Here is a 24,088-nt window from a genome sequence, read left to right as displayed (position 1 = left end):
GCAGGCCCAGCCAACATTTACCCCTGAAAATTGGGCAATGATCAGTTGAATTTCTTCCCCGTAGCAATTTGAAGGGACACAAGCACAATGAGGGACAGATGTCCAACCTGCAGATCATTGTGTCTGATAGTAACTGACCATACAGGCTGCTGCTGTGTGCACATTCAAGTCAAGTTCCTTTACTGAGAGCTATTAACCCCCATTGAGAACCGAATAGATGTTCCGTATACTCATCTCTAATAGGCCCAGGTAGGAACGTTGTAGAATAGAGAGCGAGTCACAGATCTGGGCTCTGTCTGTCTACATTCTGGGGCACATTTACTGTTAATGACCAGCTAATCGTATTCAGCACTTTCATTGATGTATAATGTGAGCACTGAGACCTTCTCCATTCTTTAATGGCAGCATGTTCAATGAGTGCAGATTCACTCGATGTGTCACGGTCTACACACCGTAAGTACAATTATAGCTAGCCTTAAATTGAAAGACGTTTAGGTTAGTTTCAGAAAAAGACATTGGAAAGAATTCGAGAATTCGAGGACACTCAGGTCCCTTTGAATAACAACATTTCCCAATCTCTCACCATTTAAAAAATACTCTGCATTTCTGTTTTTCCGACCAAAGTGGATAATTTCACATATTTCCACATTATATTCCATCTGCCATGTTCTTGCCCACTCACTTAGCTTGTCTATATCCCCTTGAAGCCTCTTTGCATTCTCCTCACAACTCACATTCACACCTAGTTTTGTGTCTTGGACACAAACTTGGAAATATTCCATTTGGTCCCCTCATCCAAATCATTGATATAGATTGTAAACAGCTGGGGCGCAACATAAAAGGCCCCAATTCGAATATGGGGACTGGCTCACTTGCAGTGCTGGTCGGGCACGTGAGGTGGCCACACGAAACCTGCAGGCCCAGCGAACATTTTATCCCTGAAAAATGGGCAAAGATCAGTTACATTTCCTCCCCGTAGCAATTTGAAGGGACCCAAACACAATGAGAGACAGATGTCCAACCTGCAGATCATTGTGTCTGATAGTAACTGACCATACAGGCTGCTGCTGTGTGCACTTTCAAGTCAAGTTCCTTTACTGAGAGCTATTAACCCCCATTGAGAACCTAATAGATGTTCCATATACTCATCTCTAATAGGCCCAGGTAGGAACGTTGTAGAATAGAGAGCGAGTCACAGATCTGGGCTCTGTCTGTCTACATTCTGGGGCACATTTACTGTTAATGACCAGCTAATCATATTCAGCACTTTCATTGATGTATAATGTGAGCACTGAGACCTTCTCCTTTCTTTAATGGCAGCATATTCAATGAGTGCAGATTCACTCGATTTGTCACAGTCTACATACCGTAAGTACAATTATAGCGAGCCTGAAATTGAAAGACATTGAGGTTTGTTTCAGAAACAGACGTGGAAGATATTCGAGAATTGGTGATCCAACACTCTGGGACTGAACAGCAAGGCACTGATTCTTGTCCACAACTCGGGATATGATGAACTTCACAGCTCAGTTAGCCCATCAAGGTCAATAGAGGCCAGGTTACCACTCAGTTAATGTTAAACCACGGAAACCAAAAGGTCCCAAGATCGATTCTGGTTCGCCGCAGTCAGTTTTCCTGTGAAGTGGGAGGAGTGTTTAAAAGGATGGAGTGCCTCTATGAATTGAAGGGATTTAGAGAGGGAGAGAATCTCTGTGAATTGACTTGACTTGCAATTTTTTATATAGCACCTTTCACAATCTCAGGACGTCCCCAAGCTCCTTACAGCCAATCATGTACTTTTGAAGTGTAGTCACTGTTGTAATGTAGGAAATGCGTAGCCAATCAGTTTTAGTGATGTTGGATGAGGGATAAAATTGGCCGGGACACCAGGCAGAACTCCCCTGCTCTTCTTCAAATTACTGCCATTGGCTCTTTTGCGTTCACCCGAGAGGGCAGACATCACCTCTGCAAGACGGCACCGCCAACAGTGCAGCTCCGACTTATGGAGAAGATAAGAACATAAGAAATTGGAGCAGGAGTAGGCCATACGGCCCCTCAAACCTTCTCCGCCATTCAATTTAATCATTGCTGAACTTCCACCTCAACTCCACTTTCCTGCCCAATTCCCATATCCCTTGATTCCCCTAGAGTCCAAAAATCGATCTCAGCCTTTATAACAGACTCTAGCATTTTCCCTACTAACATCAATAGGAGGGATAATGCTGGAGTCTATTATAAAGGATGTGATAACAGGACACTTAGAAAATATCAACCTTATTAGACAAAATCAACATGGATTTATGAAAGGGAAATAGTGTTTGACAAACCTCCTGGAGTTTTTTGAGGATGTAACTGGTAGAATAGAAAAGGGAAAACCAGTGGATATGTTGTATTGGATTTGCAGAAGGCCTTTGATAAAGTCCCATATGAGAGGTTAGTGTGCAAAATTAAAGCAGATGGGATTGGGGGTAATATACTGGCATGGATTGAAGTGTAGTGACTTTGTAATGTTGGAAACCCAGCAGTCAATTTGAACACAAGCAAGGTCCCACAAACAGCAATGTGATTATGACCAAATAATGTTTTAGTGATGTTGGTTGAGGGATAAGAATTGGCCAGGACACCAGGGAGAGATCCACTGCTCATTTTCGAAGTAATGCCATGGGATCTTTTAAGTCCACCTGAGAGGGCAGACTGGGCCTCCATTTAACATCTCATCTGAAAGACGGCACCTCTGACAGTGCAGCACTCCCTCCGTACCGTACTGGAATGTCAGCCAAAATTATGTGCTCAAGCCTCTGGAGTGGGGCTTGAACCCACATCTTTCTGACTCAGAGGTGCAAGTGTAATCACCGAGTCACAGCTGAAACCTATATTGGGGGGATTTAAAATGCAGAGTACTTTTGCAAGTGGGATTAAAGAGGGTGAGTATCTCTATCAGAGGATACAGTGAGGAGTACCTCTGTGTATTAGAGAGGAAAGAATATCTCTACATGGGGGGTTAGAAGGGGAGAGTATCTCTGTATGGGAGGTTAGAAGAGGAGAGTATCTCTGTATGGGGGGTTAGAAGGGGAGAGTATCTCTGTATGGGGGGTTAGAGGGGAGAGTATCTCTGTATGGGGGGGATAGAAGGGGACACCATCTCTGTATGGGGCGTTGGAAAGGGAGAGCATCTCTGTATGGGGGTAAGAAGGAGAGAGTATCTCTGTATTGGGGGTTAGAAGGCGAGAGTATCTCTGTATTGGGGGTTAGAGGGGAGAGTATCTCTGTATGGGGGGTTAGAAGGGGAGAGTATCTCTTTTTTGGGGGTTAGAAGGGGAGAATATCTCTGTGTGGGGGGTTTGAAGGGGAGAGTATCTCTGTATGGGGCGTTGGAAGGGGAGAGTATCTCTCTATCGGGCGTTGGAAGGGGAAAGTATCTCTATATGGGGCGTTGGAAGGGGAGAGTATCTCTGTATGGGTGGTTAGAAGGGGAGAGTATCTCTGTATGGGGCGTTGGAAGGGGAGAGTATCTCTGTATGGGGGGTTAGAACAGGAGAGTTTCTCTGTATGGGGGGTTAGCAGGGGAGAGAATCTCTATGGGGGGTTTGAAGGGGAGAGTAACTCTGTATGGGGCGTTGGAAGGGGAGAGTATCTCTGTATGGGGGGTTAGAAGGGGAGAGTATTTCTGTATGGGGGGTTATAAGGGGAGAGTATCTCTGTATGGGGCGTTGGATGTGGAGAGTATCTCTGTATGGGGCGTTGGATGTGGAGAGTATCTCTGTATGGGTGGTTAGAAGGGGAGAGTATCTCTGTGTGGGGCGTTGGAAGGGGAGAGTATCTCTGTCTGGGGGGTTAGAAGGGGAGAATATCTCTGTGTGGGGCGTTGGAAGGGAGAGTATCTCTGTATGGGGGGTTAGAAGGGGAGAATATCTCTGTGTGGGGGGTTTGAAGGGGAGAGTATCTCTGTATGGGGGGTTAGAAGAGCAGCGTATCTCTGTTTGGTGCGTTAGAAGGGGAGAGTATCTTTGTATGGGTGGTTTGAAGGGGAGAGTATCTCTGTATGGGGCGTTGGAAGGGGAGGGTATCTCTGTATGGGGGGTTAGAAGTGGAGAATATCTCTGTGTGGGGCGTTGGAAGGGGAGAGTATCTCTGTATGGATGGTTCGAAGGGGAGAGTATCTCTGTATGGGGTGTTAGAAGGGGAGAGTAACTCTGTATGGGGCGTTGGAAGGGGAGAGTATCTCTGTATGGGGCGTTGGAAGGGGAGAGTATCTCTGTATGGGGCGTTGGAAGGGGAAAGTATCTCGATATGGGGCGTTGGAAGGGGAGAGTATCTCTGTATGGGTGGTTAGAAGGGGAGAGTGTCTCTGTATGGGGCGTTGGAAGGGGAGAGTAACTCTGTATGGGGCGTTAGAAGGGGAGAGTATCTCTGTATGGGGGGTTAGAACAGGGGAGTATCTCTGTATGGGTGGTTTGAAGGGGAGAGTATCTCTGTATGGGGGGTTTGAAGTGGAGATTATCTCTGTATGGGGGGTTAGAAGGGGAGAGTATCTCTGTATGAGTGTTAGAAGTGGAGAGTATCTCTGTATGGGGGGTTAGAAGGGGAGACTATCTCTGTATGGGGGGTTAGAAGGGGAGAGTATCTCTGTATGGGGGGTTAGAAGGGGAGAGTATCTCTGTATGAGTGTTAGAAGTGGAGAGTATCTCTGTATGGGGGGTTAGAAGGGGAGACTATCTCTGTATGGGGGGTTAGAAGGGGAGAGTATCTCTGTATGGGGGGTTAGAAGGGGAGAGTATCTCTGTATGGGGGGTTTGAAGGGGAGAGTATCTCTGTATGGGGGGTTAGAAGAGCAGCGTATCTCTGTTTGGTGCGTTAGAAGGGGAGAGTATCTTTGTATGGGTGGTTTGAAGGGGAGAGTATCTCTGTATGGGGCGTTGGAAGGGGAGGGTATCTCTGTATGGGGGGTTAGAAGGGGAGAATATCTCTGTGTGGGGCGTTGGAAGGGGAGAGTATCTCTGTATGGATGGTTCGAAGGGGAGAGTATCTCTGTATGGGGCGTTGGAAGGGGAAAGTATCTCTATATGGGGCGTTGGAAGGGGAGAGTATCTCTGTATGGGTGGTTAGAAGGGGAGAGTATCTCTGTATGGGGCGTTGGAAGGGGAGAGTAACTCTGTATGGGGCGTTAGAAGGGGAGAGTATCTCTGTATGGGGGGTTAGAACAGGGGAGTATCTCTGTATGGGTGGTTTGAAGGGGAGAGTATCTCTGTATGGGGGGTTTGAAGTGGAGATTATCTCTGTATGGGGGGTTAGAAGGGGAGAGTATCTCTGTATGAGTGTTAGAAGTGGAGAGTATCTCTGTATGGGGGGTTAGAAGGGGAGACTATCTCTGTATGGGGGGTTAGAAGGGGAGAGTATCTCTGTATGGGGGGTTAGAAGGGGAGAGTATCTCTGTATGGGGGGTTAGAAGGGGAGAGTATCTCTGTATGGATGGTTAGAAGGGGAGAGTATCTCTGTATGGGGGGTTAGAACAGGAGAGTATCTCTGTATGGGGGTTTGAAGGGGAGAGTATCTCTGTACGGGGGTTTGAAGGGGAGAGTATCTCTGTATGGGGGTTTGAAGGGGAGAGTATCTCTGTATTGGAGGTTAGAAGGGGAGAGTATCTCTTAATGCGGCGTTGGAAGGGGAGAGTATCTCTGTATGGGGGTTAGAAGGGGAGAGTATCTCTTAATGCGGCGTTGGAAGGGGAGAGTAACTCTGTATGAGGCGTTGGAAGGTGAGAGTATCTCTGTATGGGCGGTTAGAACAGGAGAGTATCTCTGTATGGGGGGTTAGAAGGGGAGAGTATCTCTGTATGGGGGGTTTGAAGTGGAGATTATCTCTGTATGGGGGGTTAGAAGGGGAGAGTATCTCTGTATGGGGGGTTAGAAGGGGAGAGTATCTCTGTATGGGGGGTTAGAAGGGGAGATTATACTGTGGGAGATTGCAGGAAGACGTCACCACCGAGGGCGACCAACACGCAAACAGACTCTTCATTATCTGATTGGACCATTCTTGACCATCAGAATCTCCAATACTTTTATAATTAATGAATGAAAGTGCAAATGGAAATGAAAAAAAATGCAATCTTTCTTTAATTCCCTATGATTGTTCTCCTGGATTTGCTGGCAGCAGTGTCCAGGAAATTAATCTTCAATTTCTCGAGACCCGAAGACAATCCTGGAGGTTTGGCAACCCTATTAAGACCTTAAATTTGCTGAGCTGTTGACCATTTTATGCCCAAATTTTGCACTCGGGTCCTGCAACTGTCCTTAGAAGGGGAGAGTATTTCTGTCTGGGGGGTTAGAAGGGGTGAGTATCTCTGTATAGGAGGTTAGCAGGTGAGAGAATCGCTGTATGGGGGGTTGGAAGGGGCGAGTATCTCTGTATGAGGGGTTAGAAGGGGCGAGTATCTCTTTATGGGGGTTCGAAGGGGAGAGCATCTCTGTATGCAGGGTTGGACGGGGAGATTATCTCTGTATGGGGGTTGGAAGGGGAGATTTTCTCTGTATGGGGTTTAGCAGGGGAGAGTATCTCCTTATTGGGGCTTTGAGGGGGATGCAAAGAGGCTCCAATATGATTTAGACAAGTTGGGTGAGTGGGCAAGAACATGGCAGATGCAGTATAACGTGGATAAATGTGAGGTTATCCACTTTGGTTGTAAAAACAGAAAGGCAGATTATTATCTGAATGGTGATAGATTGGGAAAAGGGGAGGTGGATCGAGACCTGGGTGTCCTTGTATAATGTGAGTACTGAGACCTTCTCCTTTCTTTAATGGCAGCATATTCAATGAGTGCAGATTCACTCGATGTGTCACGGTCTACACACCGTAAGTACAATTATAGCTAGCCTTAAATTGAAAGACATTTAGGTTTGTTTCAGAAAAAGACGTGGAAGGTATTCGAGAATTGGTGATCCAACACTCTGGGACTGAACAGTAAGGCACTGGTTCTTGTCCACAATTCGGGATATGGTGAACTTCACTGCTCAGTTAGCCCATCAAGGTCAATCAAGGCCAGGTTACCACTCAGTTAATGTTAAACCACGGAAACCAAAAGGTCCCAAGATCGATTCTGGTTCGTCACTGAGTCAGTTTTCCTGTGAAGTGGGAGGAGTGTTTAAAAGGATAGAGTGCCTCTATGAATTGAAGGGATTTAGAGGGGGAGAGAATCTCTGTGAATTGACTTGACTAGCATTTTTTATACAGCACCTTTCACAATCTCAGGACGTCCCCAAGCCCCTTACAGCCAATCATGTACTTTTGAAGTGTAGTCACTGTTGTAATGTAGGAAATGCGTAGCCAATCAGTTTTAGTGATGTTGGATGAGGGCTAAAAATTGGCTGGGACACCAGGCAGAACTCCCCTGCTCTTCTTCAAAATACTGCCACGGGCTCTTTTGCGTCCACCCGAGAGGGCAGACATCACCTCTGCAAGACGGCACCGCCAACAGTGCAGCACCCCCTTATTGAGAAGATAAGAACATAAGAAATTGGAGCAGGAGGAGGCCATACGGCCCCTCAAATCTTCTCCGCCATTCAATCAAATCATGGCTGATCTTCCACCTCAACTCCACTTTCCTGCCCAATTCCCATATCCCTTGATTCCCCGAGAGTCCAAAAATCTATCTCAGCCTTTATAACCGACTCTAGCATTTTCCCTACTGACATCAATAGTAGGGAAAATGCTGGAGTCTATTATAAAGGATGCGATAACTGGACACTTAGAAAATATCAACCTTATTAGACAAAGTCAACATGGATTTATGAAAGGGAAATAGTGTTTGACAAACCTCCTGGAGTTTTTTGAGGATGTAACCAGTAGAATAGATAAGGGAAAACCAGTGGACATGTTGTATTGGATTTGCAGAAGGCCTTTGATAAAGTCCCATATGAGAGGTTAGTGTGCAAAATTAAAGCAGATGGGATTGGGGGTAATATACTGGCATGGATTGAAGTGTAGTGACTTTGTAATGTTGGAAACCCAGCAGTCAATTTGAACACTTGTGATCAAGAAGGCCAACGGAATGTTGGCTTTTACTGCTCGGGGGATTGAATATAAAAACAGGGAGGTATTGCTGCAGTTATATAAGGTAGCGGTGAGACTGCACCTGGAATACTGCATACAGTTTTGGTGTCCATACTTAAGAAAAGACATACTTGCTCTCGAGGCAGTACAAAGAAGGTTCACTCGGTTAATTCCGGGGATGAGCGGGCGGACATATGAGGAGAGGTTGAGAAGATTGGGACTCTACTCATTGGAGTTCAGAAGAATGAGAGGCGATCTTATTGAAACATATAAGATTGTGAAGGGGCTTGATCGGGTGGATGCGGTAAGGATGTTCCCAAGGATGGGTGAAACTAGAACTAGGGGTCATAATCTTAGAATAAGGGGCTGCTCTTTCAAAACTGAGATGAGGAGAAACTTCTTCACTCAGAGGGTGCTGGGTCTGTGGAATTTGCTGCCCCAGGAAGCTGTGGAAGCTACATCATTAAATAAATTTAAAACAGAAATGGACAGTTTCCGAGAAGTAAATGGAATTAGGGGTTATGGGGAAAGGGCAGGAAATTGGACATGAATTTCGATTTGAGGTTAGGATCAGATCAGCCATGATCCTATTGAATGGCGGAGCAGGCTTGAGGGGCCGATTGGCCTACTCCTGCTCCTATTTCTTATGTTCTTATGACACCCAGGTCCCTTTGAACATCAACATTTCCCAATCTCTTACCATTTAAAAAATACTCTGCATTTCTGTTTTTCCAACCAAAGTGGATAATTTCACATATTTCCACATTATATTCCATCTGCCATGTTCTTGCCCACTCACTAAGCCTGTTTATATCCCCTTGAAGCCTCTTTGCATTCTCCTCACAACTCCCACTCCCACCTAGTTTTGTGTCTTGGATACAAACTTGGAAATATTCCATTTGGTCCCCTCATCCAAATCATTGATATAGATTGTAAACAGCTGGGGCGCAACATAAAAGGCCCCAATTCGAATATGGGGACCGGCTCACTTTTTAAAAATTCGTTCACGGGATGTGGGCGTCGCTGGCGAGGCCAGCATTTATTGCCCATCCCTAATTGCCCTCGAGAAGGTGGTGGTGAGCCGCCTTCTTGAACCGCTACAGTCCGTGTGGTGACGGTTCTCCCACAGTGCTGTTAGGAAGGGAGTTCCAGGATTTTGACCCAGCGACAATGAAGGAACGGCGATATATTTCCAAGTCGGGATGGTGTGTGACTTGGAGGGGAACTTGCAGGTGGTGTTGTTCCCATGCGCCTGCTGCTCTTGTCCTTCTAGGTGGTAGAGGTCGCGGGTTTGGGAGGTGCTGTCGAAGAAGCCTTGGCGAGTTGCTGCAGTGCATCCTGTGGATGGTGCACACTGCAGCCACAGTGCGCCGGTGGTGAAGGGAGTGAATGTTTAGGGTGGTGGATGGGGTGCCAATCAAGCGGGCTGCTTTATCTTGGATGGTGTCGAGCTTCTTGAGTGTTGTTGGAGCTGCACTCATCCAGGCAAGTGGAGAGTATTCCATCACACTCCTGACTTGTGCCTTGTAGATGGTGGAAAGGCTTTGGGGAGTCAGGAGGTGTGTCACTCGCCGCAGAATACCCAGCCTCTGACCTGCTCTCGTAGCCACAGTATTTATATGGCTGGTCCAGTTCAGTTTCTGGTCAATGGTGACCCCCAGGATGTTGATGGTGGGGGATTCGGCGATGGTAATGCCGTTGAATGTGAAGGGGAGGTGGTTAGACTCTCTCTTGTTGGAGATGGTCATTGCCTGGCACTTATCTGGCGCGAATGTTACTTGCCACTTATGAGCCCAAGCCTGGATGTTGTCCAGGTCTTGCTGCATGCGGGCTCGGACTGCTTCATTATCTAAGGGGTTGCGAATGGAACTGAACACTGTGCAGTCATCAGCGAACAGCCCCATTTCTGACCTTATGATGGAGGGAAGGTCATTGATGAAGCAGCTGAAAATGGTTGGGCCTAGGACACTGCCCTGAGGAACTCCTGCAGCAGTTGCAGTGCTGATCGGGCACGTGAAGTGGCCAAACGAAACCTGCAGGCCCAGCGAAAATTTTATCCCTGAAAAATGGGCAAAGATCAGTTACATTTCCTCCCCGTAGCAATTTGAAGGGACCCAAACACAATGAGAGACAGATGTCCAACCTGCAGATTATTGTGTCTGATAGTAACTGACCATACATGCTGCTGCTGTGTGCACGTTCAAGTCAAGTTCCTTTACTGAGAGCTATTAACCCCCATTGAGAACCGAATAGATGTTCCGTATACTCATCTCCAACAGGCCCAGGTAGGAACGTTGTAGAATAGAGAGCGAGTCACAGATCTGGGCTCTGTCTGTCCACATTCTGGGGCACATTTACTGTTAATGACCAGCTAATCATATTCAGCACTTTCATTGATGTATAATGTGAGCACTGAGACCTTCTCCTTTCTTTAATGGCAGCATATTCAATGAGTGCAGATTCACTCGATGTGTCACGGTCTACACACCGTAAGTACAATTATAGCTAGCCTTAAATTGAAAGACATTTAGGTTTGTTTCAGAAAAAGACGTGGAAGGTATTTGAGAATTGGTGATCCAACACTCTGGGACTGAACAGCGAGGCACTGGTTCTTGTCCACAATTCGGGATATGGTGAACTTCACTGCTCAGTTAGCCCATCAAGGTCAATCAAGGCCAGGTTACCACTCAGTTAATGTTAAACCACGGAAACCAAAAGGTCCCAAGATCGATTCTGGTTCGTCACTGAGTCAGTTTTCCTGTGAAGTGGGAGGAGTGTTTAAAAGGATAGAGTGCCTCTATGAATTGAAGGGATTTAGAGGGGGAGAGAATCTCTGTGAATTGACTTGACTTGCATTTTTTATATAGCACCTTTCACAATCTCAGGACGTCCCCAAGCTCCTTACAGCCAATCATGTACTTTTGAAGTGTAGTCACTGTTGTAATGCAGGAAATGCGTAGCCAATCAGTTTTAGTGATGTTGGATGAGGGCTAAAAATTGGCTGGGACACCAGGCAGAACTCCCCTGCTCTTCTTCAAAATACTGCCACGGGCTCTTTTGCGTCCACCCGAGAGGGCAGACATCACCTCTGCAAGACGGCACCGCCAACAGTGCAGCACCCCCTTATTGAGAAGATAAGAACATAAGAAATTGGAGCAGGAGAAGGCCATATAGCCCCTCAAACCTTCTCCGCCATTCAATCAAATCATGGCTGATCTTCCACCTCAACTCCACTTTCCTGCCCAATTCCCATATCCCTTGATTCCCCTAGAGTCCAAAAATCGATCTCAGCCTTTAACAGACTCTAGCATTTTCCCTACTAACATCAATAGTAGGGAAAATGCTGGAGTCTATTATAAAGGATGCGATAACTGGACACTTAGAAAATATCAACCTTATTAGACAAAGTCAACATGGATTTATGAAAGGGAAATAGTGTTTGACAAACCTCCTGGAGTTTTTTGAGGATGTAACTCGTAGAATAGATAAGGAAAAACCAGTGGACATGTTGTATTGGATTTGCAGAAGGCCTTTGATAAAGTCCCACATGAGAGGTTAGTGTGCATAATTAAAGCAGATGGGATTGGGGGTAATATACTGGCATGGATTGAAGTATTGTCACTTTGTAATGTTGGAAACCCAGCAGTCAATTTGAACACAAGCAAGGTCCCACAAACAGCAATGTGATTATGACCAAATAATGTTTTAGTGATGTTGGTTGATGGATATGAATTGGCCAGGACACCAGGGAGAGATCCACTGCTCATTTTTGAAATAATGCCATGGGACCTTTTAAGTCCACCTGAGAGGGCAGACTGGGCCTCCATTTAACATCTCATCTGAAAGACGGCACCTCTGACAGTGCAGCACTCCCTCCGTACCGTACTGGAATGTCAGCCAAAATTATGTGCTCAAGCCTCTGGAGTGGGGCTTGAACCCACATCTTTCTGACTCAGAGGTGCAAGTGTAATCACCGAGTCACAGCTGAAACCTATATTGGGGGGATTTAAAATGCAGAGTACCTTTGCAAGAGGGATTAAAGAGGGTGAGCACCTCTATCAGAGGATACAGTGAGGAGTACCTCTGTGTATTAGAGAGGAAAGAATATCTCAACATGGGGGGTTAGAAGGGGAGAGTATCTCTGTATGGGGGGTTAGAAGGGGAGAGTATCTCAACATGGGGGGTTAGAAGGGGAGAGTATCTCTGTATGGGGGGTTAGAAGGGGAGAGTATCTCTGTATGGGGAGTTAGAAGGGGAGAGTTTCTCTGTATGGGTGGTTAGAAGGGGAGAGTATCTCTGGATGGGGGTTTAGAAGGGGAGAGTATCTCTGTATGGGGGGTTAGAAGGGGAGAGTATCTCTGTATGGGGGGTAGAATGAAAGAGTATCTCTGGATGGGGGTTTGGAAGGTGAGAGTGTCTCTGTATTGGGGGATTAGAAGGGGAGAGTTTCTCTGGATGGGTTGTTGAAAGGAGAGAGTATCTCAGTGTGTGGGGTTAGAAGGGGAGAATAGACAGGGCTGATGGCCGGTGCGGACACGATGGGCCGAAGGGCCTCTATCCGTGCTGTATAACTCTATGACTCTATGATCTCTGGATGGGGCGTTGGAAGGAGGGAGTATCTCTGTATGGTGGGTCAGAAGGGGAGAGTATCTCTGGATGGGGGTTTGGACGGGGAGAGTGTCTCTGTATGGGGCATTGGAAAGGGAGAGTATCTCTCTGTAGGGTTAGAAGGGGTTATTATCTCTGTATGGGGGGTTAGAAGGGGAGAGTATCTCTGTATGGGGGGTTAGAAGGGGAGAGTATCTCTGTATGGGGGGTTAAAAGGGGAGAGTATCTCTGTATGGGGGGTTAGAAGGGGAGAGTATCTCTGTATGGGGGGTTAGAAGGGGAGAGTATCTCTGTATGGGGGGTTAGAAGGGGAGAGTATCTCTGTATGGGGGTTTAGAAGGGGAGAGTATCTTTGTATCGGGGGGTAGAAGGAAAGAGTATCTCTGGATGGGGGTTTGGAAGGGGTGAGTGTCTCTGTATGGGGCGTTGGAAATGGAGAGTATCTCTGAATGTAGGGTTAGAAGGGGTTATTATCTCTGTATGGGGGTTTAGACGAGGAGAGTATCTCTGTATGGGGGGTTAGAAGTGGAGAGTATCTCTGTATGGGTGGTTATAAGTTGAGAGTATCTCTGTATGAGGGGTTGTAAGGGGTTATTATCTCTGTATGGGGGGTTTGAAGGGGAGAGTGTCTCTGTATGGGGGGTTAGAAGGGGTTATTATCTCTGTATGGGGGGTTAGAAGGGGAGAGTATCTCTGTATGGGGGGTTCGAAGAGGAGAGTGTCTCTGTATGGGGGGGTTAGAAGGGGAGAATATCTCTGTATGCACGGTTGGAAGGGGAGATTATCTCTGTATGGGGGGTTAGCAGGGCAGAGTATCTCTCTATCGGGGCTGTGAGGGGGATGCATAGAGGCTCCAATGTGATTTAGACAAGTTGGGTGAGTGGGCAAGAACATGGCAGATGCAGTATAACGTGGATAAATGTGAGGTTATCCACTTTGGTTGTAAAAACAGAAAGGCAGATTTTTATCTGAATGGTGATAGATTGGGAAAAGGGGAGGTGAAACGAGACCTGGGTGTCCTTGTACACCAGTTGCTGAAAGCGAGCATTCAGGTGCAGCAGGCAGTTCGGAAGGCGAATGGTATGTTGGCCTTCATTGCAAGAGGATTTGAGTAAAGGAGCAGGGATGTCTTACTGCAGTTATACAGGGCCTTGGTAAGACCACATCTGGAGTATTGTGTGCAGTTTTGTTCTCCTTATCTGTGGAAGGATGTCCCTGCCATGGAGGGAGTGCAATGAAGGTTTACCAGACTGATTCCTGGGATGGCAGGACTGACATATGAGGAGAGATTGGGTCGACTCGGCCTATATTCACTAGAGTTTAGAAGAATGAGAGGTGATCTCATCGAAACATATAAAATTCTCACAGGACTAGACAGACGAGATGCAGGGAGGATATTCCTGATGGCTGAGGAGTCCAGAACCAGGGGTCACAGTCTCAGGATACGGGGTTTGCCATTTTGAACCGAGATGAGGAGAAATTTCTTCACTCATAGGGTGGTGAACCTGTGAAATTCTCTACCACAGAAGGCAGTGGAGGCCAAGTCATTAGATGTATTCAAGAAGGAGACAGATATATTTCTTAATGCTAAAGGGATCAAGGGATATGGGGAAAAAGCGGGAACAGGGTACTGAGTTGGACGATCAGCCGTGATCATTTTGAATGGCGGAGCAGGCCCAAAGGGCCGAATGGCCTACTCTTGCTCCTTTTTTCTATGTTTCTTAGGAGCCTGATTTCCATATGCAAGATGTCTAACACCTATTGCAGACAGGCATCTTGGACCCCTCGAACATAAGAACATAAGAAATAGGAGCAGGGTAGGCCATTCGGCCTCTTGAGCCTCAGAGGCCGGATGGCCTACTCCTGATCATGGCTGAACTTCTACCTCAATGCCATTTTCCTGCACCATCCCCATATCCCTTGATGCCTTTAATATCTAGAAATCTATCGATCTCTGTTTTGAATATATTCAATGACTGAAATTCCACAGCCCTCTGGAGTAGAGAATTCCAAAGATTCACCACCCTCTGACTGAAGAGATTTCTCCTCATCTCAGTCCTAAATGGCCTACCCTTTATTCTGAGACTGTGACTCCTGGTTCTAGATTCCACAGCCAGTGGAAAGATCCTCCCTGTATCTACCCTGTCGAGCCCTGTAACAATTTTGTATGTTTCAATGAGATCACCTCTCATTCTTCTAAACTCTAGCGAATACAGCCTGGTCTGCTCAATCTCTCCTCATTCGACAATCCCGCCATCCCAGGAATCACTCTGGTGAACCTTCGTTGCACTCCCTCTCTGGCAAGTATATCCTTTCTTCGGTAAGGAGACCAAAATTGTACACAAAACTCCAGGTGCGGTCTCACCAAGGCCCTATATAATTGCAGTAAGACATCTTTACTCCTGTACTCAAATCCAGTTGTAATAAAGGTCAAAATCCCATTTGCCTTCCTAATTGCTTGCTGCACCTGCATGTACAAGGACACACAGGCCCCTTTGAACATCAATATTACCCAGTCTCTCACCATTTAAAAAATGCTCTGCATTTCTGTTTTTCCTACCAAAGTGGATAATTTCACATATTTCCACATTATATTCCATCTGCCATGTTCTTGCCCACTCACTTCGCCTGTCTATATCCCCTTGAAGCCTCTTTGCATTCTCCTCACAACTCACATTCACACCTAGTTTTGTGTCTTGGACATAATCTTGGAAATATTCCATTTGGTCCCCTCATCCAAATCATTGATATAGATTGTAAACAACTGGGGCCCAACATAAAAGGCCCCAATTTGAATATGGGGACCGGCTCACTTGCAGTGCTGATCGGGCACGTGAGGTGGCCGCACGAAAACTGCAGGCCCAGCGAACATTTTATCCCTGAAAAATGGGCAAAGATCAGTTACATTTCCTCCCCGTAGCAATTTGAAGGGACCCAAACACAATGAGAGACAGATGTCCAACCTGCAGATCATTGTGTCTGATAGTAACTGACCATACAGGCTGCTGCTGTGTGCACGTTCAAGTCAAGTTCCTTTACTGAGAGCTATTAACCCCCATTGAGAACCTAATAGATGTTCCGTATACTCATCTCTAATAGGCCCAGGTAGGAACGTTGTAGAATAGAGAGCGAGTCACAGATCTGGGCTCTGTCTGTCCACATTCTGGGGCACATTTACTGTTAATGACCAGCTAATCGTATTCAGCACTTTCATTGATGTATAATGTGAGCACTGAGACCTTCTCCTTTCTTTAATGGCAGCATATTCAATGAGTGCAGATTCACTCGATTTGTCACAGTCTACATACCGTAAGTACAATTATAGCTAGCCTTAAATTGAAAGACATTTAGGTTTGTTTCAGAAAAATACGTGGAAGGTATTCGAGAATTGGTGATCCAACACTCTGGGACTGAACAGCAAGGCACTGGTTCTTGTCCACAATTCGGGATATGGTGAACTTCACAGCTCAGTTAGCTCATCAAGGTCAATCAAGGCCAGGTTACCACTCAGTTAATGTTAAACCACGGAAACCAAAAGGTCCCAAGATCGATTCTGGTTCGTCACTGAGTCAGTTTTCCTGTGAAGTGGGAGGAGTTTTTAAAAGGATAGAGTGCCTCTATGAATTGAAGGGATTTAGAGGGGGAGAGAATCTCTGTGAATTGACTTGACTTGCATTTTTTATACAGCACCTTTCACAATCTCAGGACGTCCCCAAGCCCCTTACAGCCAATCATGTACTTGAGAAGTGTAGTCACTGTTGTAATGTAGGAATTGTGCAGCCAATCAGTTTGAATGATGTTGGATGAGGGATTAAACTCCCTTAGTGATGCACTGGAGTGTCAGCCTGGATATGAACATAAGAAATAGGAGCAGGAGTAGGCCATAGGGCCCACAAGCCTGCCCCGCCATTCAATCAGATCATGGCTGACCTTCCACCTCATTCCACTTTCCTGCCCGATTTCCATATCTCTTGATTCCCCTGGAGTCCATAAATTTATCTATCTCAGCCTTCAATATACTTTGTGTGCTCAAGTCCCTGGAGTGGGACTTGAACCCACAACCATCAGAAGCTAGGGCACTATCCACTGAGTCATGGCTGATAACTCTATTGGGGCGATGTAAATGGGAGAGTTCCTCCGTAAAAGGGATTAGAGAGGGAGCGTACCTCAACATAGGGGGTGGAGGGGGAGTACCTCTGTTGATTAGAGGGGGAGAGTATCTCGATATATGGGGGGATTAGAGGGGCAGAGCATTTATGTATGACGTGTTAGAGGGGGAGAATTACTCTGTATGTGGAGTTAGAGAGGGAGATATCTCGATATATGGGGGGATTAGAGGGGGGAGCATCACTGTATAGGGTGTTAGAAGGGGAGTGTATCTCTGTATGGGGTGTTAGAAGTGGAGAGTATCTCTGTATGGGGGGTTAGAAGGGGAGTCTATCTCTGTATGGGGTGTTAGAAGGGGAGAGTATCTCTGTATGGGGGGTTAGAAGGGGAGAGTATCTCTGTATGGGTGTTAGAAGTGGAGAGTATCTCTGTGTGGGGGGTTAGAAGGGGAGTCTATCTCTGTATGAGGTGTTAGAAGGGGAGAGTATCTCTGTATGGGGTGATGGAAGGGGAGAGTATCTCTGTATGAGTGTTAGAAGGGGAGAGTATCTCTGTATGAGTGTTAGAAGGGGAGTGTATCTCTGTATGTGGGGTTAGAAGGGGAGAGTATCTCTGTATGGGGAGTTAGAAGGGGAGAGTATCTCTGTGTGGGGGTGTTAGAATGGGAGAGTATCTCTGAATGAGTGTTAGAAGGGGAGAGTATCTCTGTATGGGGTGATGGAAGGGGAGAGTATCTCTGTATGAGTGTTAGAAGGGGAGAGTATCTCTGTATGGGGTGATGGAAGGGGAGAGTATCTCTGTATGAGTGTTAGAAGGGGAGAGTATCTCTGTATGGGGGGTTAGAAGGGGAGAGTATCTCTGTATGGGGGGTTAGAAGGGGAGAGTATCTCTGTATGGGGAGTTAGAAGGGGAGAGTATCTCTGTATGGGGAGTTAGAAGGGGAGAGTATCTCTGTCTGGGGGTTAGAAGGGGACAGTATTTCTGTATGGGGGGTTAGAAGGGGAGAGTATTTCTGTATGGGGGGGTTTGAAGTGGAGATTATACTGTGGGGGATTGCAGGCAGGAAGTCGTCACCACCTTGGGCGACCAACAAGCAAACAGACTCTTCATTATCCGATTGGACGATTCTTGACCATCAGAATCTCCGATACTGTTATAATTAACAAACGAAAGTGCTCAAAGGAAATGAAAAAAAATAGACAAACTTTTATTAATTCCCCTATGATGGTTCACCTGGATTTGCGAGCAGCAGTGTCCAGGAAATTAATCTTCAATTCCTGGAGACCCCAGGACAATCCTGGAAGGTTGGCAACCCTATTAGGACCTTTAATTTTCTGACCTGTTGACCATTTTATACACTCGGGTCCTTCAGCCGTCCTTTGGACCCTGATTTGCATATGCAAGTTGTCTAACGCCCATTGCAGCCAGGCTTCTTGGACACCTAAAAGGCCCTGCTTCGAATATGGGCACCAGCTCACTTGCAGTGCTGATCATGCATGTGAGGTGGCCTCCCACAACCTGCAGGCCCAGTGAACATTTTACCCCTGAAAATTGGGCAATGATCCGTTGAATTTCTTCGCCGTAGCAATTTGAAGGGACACAAGCACAATGAGAGACAGATGTCCAACATGCAGGCCATCGTGTCTGATAGCAAAACTATACAAGCTGCTGGTGTGTGCACGTTCAAGTCAAGTTCCTTTACTGAGAGCTATTAACCCCCATCGAGAACCTAATAGATGTTCCGTATACTCATCTCCAACATGCCCAGGTAGGAACGTTGTAGAATAGAGAGCGAGTCACAGATCTGGGCTCTGTCTGTCTACATTATGAGGCACATTTACTGTTAATGACCAGCTAATCGTATTCAGTACTTTCATTGATATATAATGTGAGTACTGAGACCTTCTCCTTTCTTTAATGGCAGCATATTCAATGAGTGCAGATTCACTCGAGATGTCATGGTCTACACACCGTAAGTACAATTATAGCTAGCCTTGAATTGAAAGATATTTAGGTTTGTTTCCGAAAAAGCTGCTGGAAGGAAATCGAGCATTGGTGATCCAACACTCTGGGACTGAACAGCAAGGCACTGTTTCCTGTCCACAATTCACGATATGGTGAACTTCACAGCTCGATCAGCTCATCCGGTCGCTGGAGGCCCAAGGTTGATTCTGGGCCGGCGCTGAGTTAGTTGACCTGTGAATTGGGAGGAGTGTTTAAAAGGATAGAGTGCCTCTATGAATTGAAGGGATTTAGAGGGGGAGAGAATCTCTGTGAATTGACTTGACTTGCAATTTTTTATATAGCACCTTTCACAATCTCAGGATGTCCCCAAGCCCCTTACAGCCAATCATGTACTTTTGAAGTGTAGTCACTGTTGTAATGTAGGAAATGCGCAGCCAATCAGTTTTACTGATATTGGATGAGGGATAAAAATTGGCCGGGACACCAGGCAGAACTTCCCTGCTCTACATCGAAATACTGCCATTGGCCCTTTTGCGTCCACCCAAGAGGGCAGACATCACCTCTGCAAGACGGCACTGCCAACAGTGCAGCACTCCCTTCGTGCTGCATTGGATTGTCACCCTGGATAAGAACATAGGAACATAAGAAATAGGAGCAGGAGTAGGCCATACGGCCCCTCGAACCTGCTCTGCCATTCAATCATATCATGGCTGATCTTCAACCTCCACTTTCCTGCCCGATTTCCATATCTCTTGATTCCCCTAGAGTCCAAAAATCTATCTATCTCAGCCTTCAATATACTTTGTGTGCTCAAGTCTCTGTAGTGGACTTGAACCCACAACCTATAGAGGCGAGGGTGCTGCCCACTCAGCCGTGGCTGACACCTCTATTGGTGCAATGTAACAGGGAGAGTACCTGTGTAAAAGGGATTAGAGAGGGAGAGTACCTCTGTATGGGGGGTGGAGGGAGAGTAGCTCTGTGGATTAGAGGGGGATAGTATCTCGATATATGGGGGTGTTAGAGGGGGAGAGCATCTCTGTATGGGGGTTAGAGGTGGAGAGATTCTCTGTATGGGGGGGTTAGAGGTGGAGAGCGTCTCTGTATGGGGGGGTTAGAGGGGGAGAGTATCTCCATATGGGGGGATTAGAGATGACAGTATCTCTGTATGGCGAATTAGAAGGGGAGAGTATCACTGTATCGGGGGTTAGAGTGGGCGAGTATCTCTGAAGGGGGTGTTGGAATGCGAGAGTAACTCTGAGGGTTTAGAGTGGGTGAGTATCTCTGTATGGGGGGGGGTTAGAGTGAGTGAGCATCTCTCTATAGGGTGTTGGAGGGGGTGAGTATCTCTGTATGGGAGCTTAGACGGGGAGAGTATCTCTCTATCGGTGATCAGAGAAGGGGAGAATATCTCTGTATGGGGGGTGAGAGAGGAGAGTATCTCTGAGGGGGTGGTTAGAGTGAGTAAGTATCTCTTTACGGGGCGTTAGAGTGGGTGAGTATGTCTGTATGTGGGGTTAGAAGGGGAGGGTTCCTCTGTATGGGGGTTTAGAACAGCTGAGTATCTCTATGGGGGGGTTAGAGTGGGTGACTAGCGCGGGATGGGGGGTTAGAAGGGGAGAGTATCTCTGTATGGGGGGTTAGAAGGGGAGAGTATCTCTGTATGGGGGGTTAGAAGGGGAGAGTATCTCTGTATGGGGGTTGGAAGAGGAGAGTATCTCTGTATGGGGGGTTATAAGGGGAGAGTATCTCTGTATGGGGGGTTAGAAGTGGAGATTATACTGTGGGGGATTGCAGGAAGGAGAACGTCATCACTAAGGGTGATCAACAAGCAAACAGACTCTTCATTGCCCGATTGGACGATTCTTGACTGTCAGAATCTCCAATACTTTTATAATTAATAGCAGCAGTTAGCAGATTTGTTAGCAGCAGTGTCCAAGAAATTAATCTTCAATTCCTGGAGACCCCAGGACAATCCTGGAAAGTTGGCAATCCTATTAAGACCTTAAATTTGCTGACCTATTGACCATTTTATGCCCAATTTTGCACTAGGGTCCTTCAGCCGTCCTTAGGTCCCTGATTTGCATATGCAAGATGTCTAACGCCCATTGCAGCCAGACTTCTTGGACACCTAAAAGGCCCTGCTTTGAATATGGGGACCGGCTTACTTGCAGTGCTAATCGGGCACGTGAGGTGGCCACCCAAAACCTGCAGGCCCATTGAACATTTTACCCCTGAAAATTGGGCAATGATCAGTTGAATTTCTTCCCCATAGTAATTTGAAGGGACACAAGCACAATGAGAGACAGATGTCCAACCTGCAGACCATTGTGGCTGATAGTAACTGACCATACAGGCTGCTGCTGTGTGCACGTTCAAGTCAAGTTCCTTTACTGAGAGCTATTAACCCCCATTGAGAACCTAATACATGTTCCGTATACTCATCTCTAATAGGCCCAGGTAGGGACGTGGTAGAATAGAGAGCGAGTAACAGATCTGGTCTCTGCCCGTCTACATCATGAGACACATTTACTGTTAATGACCAGCTAATCATAAGAACATATGAAATAGGAGCAGGTATTGGCCATCCGGTCCCTCGAGCCTGCTCCGCCATTCAACAAGGTCATGGCTGATCTTCTACCTCATTTTCCTGCACCATCCCATATCACTTGATGCCTTTAATATCTAGAAATCTATCAATCTCTGCTTTGAATGTACTCAATGACCGAGCCTCCACAGCCCCCTGGGGTAAAGAATTCCAAAGATCCTCCACCCTCTTAGTGAAGAAATATCTCCTCACCTCAGTCCTAAATGGCCTACCCTTTATTCTGAGACTGTGACCCCTGGTTCTCAATTCCCCAGCCAGGGGAAACATCCTCCTTGCATCTACTCTGTTGAGCCCTATAAAAATTTTGTATGTTTCAATGAGATCACCTCTCATTCTTCTAAACTCGAGTGAATACAGGCCTAGTCTACTCAATCTCTCCTCATACGACAATCCTGCCATCCCAGGAATCGGTCTGGTGAACCTTTGTTGCACTCTGTCTATGGCAAGTATATCCTTTCTTAGGTAAGGAGACCAAAATTGTACACAATACTCCAGGTGCGGTCTCACCAACGGCCTATATAATTGCAGTACGACATCTTTACTCCTGTACTTAAATCCTCTTGTAATAAAGGCCAACATATCATTTGCCTTCCCAATTGCATGCTGCATCTGCATGTTAGCTTTCAGTGACTCATGTACAAGGACACCCGGGTCCCTTTGAACATCAACATTTCCCAATCTCTTACCATTTAAAAAACACTCTGCATTTCTGTTTTTTCTACCAAAGTGGATAACTTCACATTTTTCCACATTATATTCCATCTGCCATGTTCTTGCCAACTCATTTAGCCTGTCCATATCCCCTTGAAGCCTCTTTGCATCCTCCTCATAACTCACACTCTCACCTAGTTTTGTGTCATCGGCAAACTTGGAAATATTACATTTGCTCCCCTTGTCCAAATCATTCATATAGATTGTGGGAGAGACTAGAACTAGGGGCCACAGTTTAAATATAATGGGTCTCCCATTTAAGACTGAGCTAAAGAGAATTTGTTTCTCTCAGAGGGTCATGAGTCTGTGGAACTCCCTTCCCCAGAGAGCGGTGGAGGCAGGGTCATTGAATATTTTTAAGGCTGAGTTAGATAGATTCCTGATTAGCAAGGGAGTCAAAATAGTGGGTAGACGGGAAAGTAGGGTTGAGGTCACAATCAGATCGTCCATGATCTTATCAAATGGCAGAGCAGGCTCGAGGGGCTGAATGGCCTACTTCTGCCCTTAACTCGTATGTTTGTATTTTCGTACATATGTGAATAGCTGGAGCCCGAGCACCGATCCCTGCGGTGCCCCACTAGTCACAGTCTGCCAATCTGAAAAAGACCCGTTTATTTCTACTCTCTGTTTTCTGTCTGTTAACCAATTCTCAATCCATGCCAGTATATTACCCCTAATTCCATGTGCTCTAACTTCGTTCAACAACCTCCTTTGTGAGACCTTATTGAAAGCCTTCTGAAAATCCAAATGCACCACATCCACAGGTTCCCCTTTATCCATTGTATTAGTTACATCCTCAAAGAACTCCAATAGGTTTGTCAAACAAGATTTCCCTTTCATAAATCCATGTTGACTCTGTCAAATCCTATTATTATTTTCTAAGTGTCCTGTTATTGTATCCTTTATAAGGTTCTAGAATTTTCACTACTACTGATGTCAGGCTAACAGGTCTGTAGTTCCCTGTTTTCTCTCTCCCTCCTTTCTTAAATAGTGGGGCTACATTTGCCACCCTCCAATCTGCAGGAACCATTCCAGAATCTATAGAATTTTGGAAGATGACAACCAATGCACCCACTATCTCTACAGCCACCTCTTTCAAAACCCTGGGATGTAGATCATCAGGTCCTTGGGATTTATCAACTTTCAGTCCCATTAATTTCTCGAGTACTATTTTTCGTATTCAGCACTTTCATTGATGTATAATGTGACCTTCTTTCTTTAATGGCAGCATATTCAATGAGTGCAGATTCACTCGAGGTGTCACAGTCTACACACCGTAAGTACAATTATAGCTTGCCTTAAATTGAAAGACATTAGGTTTGTTTCAGAAAAAGCCGTTGGAAGGAGTTGGAGAATTGGTGATCCAACACTCTGGGACTAAACAGCAAGGTACTGGTTCTTGTCCACAATTCACGATATGGTGAACTTCACAGCTCACTTTATCCCGTTCAATGGAGGCCATGCTACCGCTCGGTTAATGTTAAACCACACAAAACAAAAGATCCCAAGGTCGATTCTGGGTCGGCACTGAGTCAGTTGACCTGTGAAGTGGGAGGAGTGTTTAAAAGGATAGAGTGCCTCTATGAATTGAAGGGATTTAGAGGGGGAGAGAATCTCTGTGAATTCACTTAACTTGTAATTTTTTATAATGCACCTTTCACGATCACAGGACGTCCCCAAGCCCCTTACAGCCAATTATGTACTTTTGAAGTGTAGTCACTGTTGTAATGTAGGAAATGCGCAGCCAATCAGTTTGAGTGATGTTGGATGAGGGATAAATATTGGCCGGGACACCAGGCAGAACTCCCCTGCTCTTCTTCAAAATACTGTCATGGGCTGTTTTACGTCCACCCGAGAGGGCAGATATCACCTCCACAAGACGCCACCGCCAACATTGCAGCACCCCCTTAGTGCTGCACTGGATTGTCACCCTGGATAAGAACATAGTAACATAAGAAATAGAAGCAGGAGTAGGCCATACTGCCCCTCGAGCCTGCTCCACCATTCAATCAGATCATGGCTGATCTTCAACCTCAATTCCACTTT

At 46.2% G+C, this 24,088-nt stretch overlaps 1 long non-coding RNA gene across 1 annotated transcript; it reads left to right on the top strand.

Moving 5' to 3' along the window:
• Positions 1–422: 422 nt before the first annotated feature.
• Positions 423–18,724, top strand: LOC137334635 (uncharacterized). Its single transcript, XR_010966194.1, has 3 exons — positions 423–453; positions 15,916–15,963; positions 18,686–18,724. It is a non-coding gene; the product is annotated as an uncharacterized lncRNA (long non-coding RNA).
• Positions 18,725–24,088: the final 5,364 nt, after the last annotated feature.

Source organism: Heptranchias perlo, chromosome 2, assembly GCF_035084215.1.
Source record: "Heptranchias perlo isolate sHepPer1 chromosome 2, sHepPer1.hap1, whole genome shotgun sequence".
Classification (NCBI taxonomy): domain Eukaryota; kingdom Metazoa; phylum Chordata; class Chondrichthyes; order Hexanchiformes; family Hexanchidae; genus Heptranchias; species Heptranchias perlo.
This window is presented reverse-complemented; position numbering and strand designations above follow the sequence as displayed.